General features: G+C 37.9%; 1 pseudogene; it reads left to right on the top strand.

Annotated features, from left to right (window-relative positions):
• The first annotated feature begins 2,898 nt into the window (after nucleotides 1-2,898).
• LOC149237606 (chlorophyll a-b binding protein CP29.2, chloroplastic pseudogene) lies at nucleotides 2,899-3,582 on the top strand (annotated as a pseudogene).
• The last annotated feature ends 1,169 nt before the right edge of the window (nucleotides 3,583-4,751 follow it).

The raw sequence follows: 4,751 nt of genomic DNA, 5'->3' as shown, positions 1-4,751 counted from the left end.
CCCCATTTACTTGAGGCGTTAAGGCCTCGAATGTTTCATGATAGGGCCTTCATTATTAATTTGAGGGGTTGGCTTGGACAAATACATCCTTTATTTTATACTTCATGATAGGGCCTTTATTATTAATTTGAGGGGTCGGTTTGGACACATACTTCTTTTATTTTATGATTTTCCTAACTTGATTAGGAGCTTCCCTTCACTTTTTCATGATTTCTACTCCTTTATTTAGTTTCTCTCTAGGTCTTAATAGAATTAGACTTGATTCCTACCATTGAGGTGGGGTTTTTGCTTGGTTTTAGGGATTTTATTTTATCCCTTCCTTTCCTCAAGTTAGATGGCATGGAGCCCGAAGGGTTAGCTCAATTGGTAAAGTCCCCATCGTTAAAGCACCTTTGTTTTTGAGAGGTCATAGGTTCAATTTTCTCAACACTCTCAAGATCAGGGTTTGTGGTTGAGTAGGTGGAAAATAATCCCTTTAGTGGATCTGCCTTGTACAAATATTTTGTGGATGTAGCAATCATTGATCTCTAATATATGTAAACGACATTGCAAAAAAGAATAGATAGCATGGATCTAACTTCATCCTCTCTTTATGAGTCTCAAAAAGTATGGTTATGTTCAAAAGTTATCTTTATACTACTTCATCTCGTCATCCTTTGATATCTCATTCCTCATCTTTGTCTTTTCCTCCTCTTATTGGGTCTCTTCCTCATTTTTAGACAGAGCTATCATTGGATATAGTATCTCTTCACTCATTATGGCAACAATGACTTCTTCTCTTGCTATCTTCTCCGTGTTGCCTTTGAATTTCCTACCTGTAACTTGTTTCTCTTCCACTTCTCTAGCATCATTGTTATATTTTTTCTTAAAATTTTTATTATTTAACTTTATTGGTTGTAGTTCTTCATGGTCACAAGTGCTTTTGTTTGCCCACTTAAGTTCATATGCTTCTCCCCTCTATTTTGGTCATTGATGTTAAAAGGTGTTTTTTCTATATTGGTCCTCTTCATTTCTATTGCCGTGTTCATCATTCTCCTCTATTGGAGATAAATTCAAATTAATTTGAATGATCCCTACCTTGAAATTTTCTTTACTTATTTCTTTATATATATTTTGGTGTGGCTTTTACCTTTGTAAAGCCTTTTGAATCAATATTTTCTCCTCGGGTTGGCTTTTAATAACCTTAATCAATCAGGCACTAAGTGTTCATTCAAATGGTAGTTATTGCACCTATATAGAATTTGCTCATAGTATAATGTTTTTACCTATTCTTCATCTTGATAAAAACCCAAAAACATAGCCAATGGGAAGGGTTCAAGAGATTCATCAAAACACAAATACAAACATAACATGCCTTTTTTCTTCGGAGACTTTCAATTATTTGGCAAAAATTCATAGTGTATTCCTAATGTCTTCCAAAATGTCTTCACTTTGTAATTCTAACAAAAGCAAGTACAATTTTATCCAAATTAGCACCTTCAAGAAGTCTTATTTGATTAGGTTGCATGGTTCAATTCAGTGTCGCATATGTAATCCAAAAGCATTAAAGAAATTAGGTCAAGCCTTAAAGATACTCTCTTTCCTGTGTACGAGAGAAAATTGCAATAAAAAAAACCTTCGCTCAATGTTTTAGATCTTTTAGATCAAGAGAGCCTTTGTTTCTTCATTTGGACCATTTGGTTGTTTAGACACAATTATTGTTTCTTTCTAGCAATGCCTAATGACACATATTAGGTTATTTTGATCCCAAAAGCACCCTTGAAAGAATAAGGAATAAAAACCATGTCCCACTCAGATTGAGAGGCTATGAACCCTAGTAGCAGAAAAACAGATCAAATACTTACATCAACAAGTTTTGAGAACAAAGCCCTTTGAATAAGAAGGCAATCTTATGAATATAATTATGTAAAGTAATAAATATAGATAATAAATAATAAACATAATAATATGTAAATTAAAGGGACATATACTTGGTATATAAGCATGCTCCTCACTCTCAATCGTATCATCATTCTTATTCATACTTTTAATATATATTCTTGTATCCTAAATTGAGATCTACATATTCCAAGTCTTCTGGAGTATTTAACTTGAAGAGCGAACTTTGTTCGTTCCATTTGGTATCAAAGTTGTTCGGTCCTTTGACTACTCAATCGTTGCACAGAGCCTTGTTCTCCGATCCAAGTTTTTGACCAATGAAATTCATCAACTTCGTTGTCGTTGAAAAGTTTCACTACAAACTTTTGGAAATTTCAGGAATACCAGGAAATTTCAAATCACTAAGATCATTCTCTTACTAAAGATATATTACAAAAAAAAAGGTTTAATATATATATATATATATCTTCATTGATATTATTTATTTAACAAAGAAAGTAGGAGAATTACAAAGAAAGAAAAAGAAAGCGACCCATTGATTAATGTGATCAAGAAAAGTTATAATTTTGACAAAACACAAATATTGAGTCAACCATTGAAGAAAAAAAATGGACTCTAATTTGGTATTGAAGGAAGAAAGATTTATGGAAACTTCACGTAATTATGCTTCAGTGCTATTTAGAATTAAAGAGTCTATTGTGGTAAAAAGATGTCACTATTGCTATCACTTATTGAAGATAAAAATTATATAACCCCTAAAATTGCAAACAAATTAGTGATTCCGTCAAATATAATCAAAAAATTAAACTATTTTGGCAACAAAAAATATGACATAACCAATTTACAATTAAACATTGAGGATTATACATTTATATCACAATTCTCAGTTCAGACCCTATGGAGCAATCAATGTGACATTACTTTGGGTTCACCCTGGATGGAAGCTGTAGGATCCTTCATCTTAAATACGAAAAAGAAGTTTTGAACATTTTCCTACGGGAGGTTTTACTTTGGAAGACCATGGCCGCTGCTACTACTGCTTCCTCCCTCGCCTCTGCATCCTCCTCCTCCTTTGTGGGCGACCAACAATTGAAAGCCGAGAAGAATGTCTCGCGCATCTACACTCGCTTCAGCTTCGACAGCCTGAAGAAGAAAGCCAAGACAACGACTACTCCAAAGTCCAAGCCTAAGCTGAAGCCCATCGCACCAACGAAGAGGCCCCTGTGGCTGCCCAGCGCCAAGGCCCTCAAATGGCTGGAAGGGTCTCTGGTGGGTGACTATGGGATCGATCCTCTAGGCCTCGGCAAACACGCTGAGTATTTACAGTATGACGTTGATTCTCTGGACCAGAACCTCGACCAAAACCTCCCTGGAGACCTCATGGGAATTTTCATCAGAGACCCCGAAATCAAACCCTCCATCATACCCTATAGTGAAGTCTTCGGATCGCAGAGGTTCAGAGAATGTGAGGTTATCCATGGTCGTTGGGCCATGCCCGGGGTTCTAGACGCCCTCGCAGTGGAGGGCTTCACTGACATATACTGGCAAGATGCCGGAAAGGAGGAAAACCGAAATCTGAGAATGGCTAGGGTATCTAAAAACGTTTTTAGCACCTACGCCTCTCTTCAGACAACCGATCTGAGCATCAATGGAGCACGCGGATATCGGAAGATGTGCAGGAGCCATACCCAGGAGGCCTTCTAGAATTTGCGGGCGGGTATTTGACAAAGGGCAAAGCCAAGCACGCTAGCCCAAATATGTTGAAGCGAGAACCAATCAGATGAAAAATATGCACAGATTCATCAGATAGCCCAGATCTGCGAAGCAAGAACCAGATAGAGCACCGATATGCACAGATCTGTTAGATCCGGACGCATTGGCAACAGAACGAGCCCTTTTTCAGATAGAACCACACTCTACTGAGATGGACTTGATACAAATTTTCATTAAAACGCTGGAAGGCAGGCATATTTGTTGGATGATCTGGAAGGGGAGGAGGATCCAAGACTTAAGGTATGAAATCCAAACTCACCTCGGTACACCAGTATGCATGCAAAATCTGATCTACTCAGGACACAACCTTCAGGATAACCACACACTACAGGATTATGGCATTGTCACAGACTCGACCATCGGTTGCGGGGTGGATGCTCCGGAACCAGCTCAAAGAGCTCAGGTTCTTTTAAAGATGCAGTCAAAGAAAAGGAAAAAGCACAAACCAAATCAACAACATTGCTCGAGCTACCAGGGCCCTACATTGTGGAACAAAAATCTGAGGCTCCTGCTCTCACCATCTCAATGCCTGAGGTAAATGATTAGTTGTACTTAGAGCTCTATTCCAAAGCAGTTATATGCAGATTTAATGGTTTTTGGCCTAAATCTGATGTTTTGCACCAATGGATATCTGCTGAATGGTCGCCAAATTGTGAAATATAGTTATGCCCTAAGGGGTTTTTTTATAGTCAAATTCACCACAGTACAAGAAAAGGAACATATTCTCAATAAAGGACCATGGTTTTGGGGCAATGCAGGACTCTTCATGACCCCTTGGTTCCCAGAATTTGATGCCAACACAATGGTGGTATCAAAAATGCCAGTTTGGGTCAGGCTACACAACCTTTCATTACACTTCTGGCATCATAATGTTTTAATAGCCATAGGGAACTCCCTGGGAAAGTTCCTAAAGATTGATGGGGACAGACTTACAAGGGGAATATTTACTTTTGCCAGGATATGCGTTGAAGTAGATCTTAGCCAGGGACTACCAGACAACATTACACTGAATTTCAATAATACACAGTGGACTCAACCTTTAGATTGAAAAAATACAGCTTTCTGACGCTGTGGATGCTTACAAACAGGCCACCTCCATA

The sequence above is a fragment of the Pinus tabuliformis genome, chromosome 8, assembly GCF_031772625.1.
Source record: "Pinus tabuliformis cultivar Carrire ecotype Pingquan chromosome 8, CPIR1, whole genome shotgun sequence".
NCBI classification, from domain to species: Eukaryota; Viridiplantae; Streptophyta; class Pinopsida; order Pinales; family Pinaceae; genus Pinus; species Pinus tabuliformis.
The sequence above is the reverse complement of the archived record's forward strand: the minus strand, read 5'-3'. Positions and strand labels throughout refer to the sequence as shown.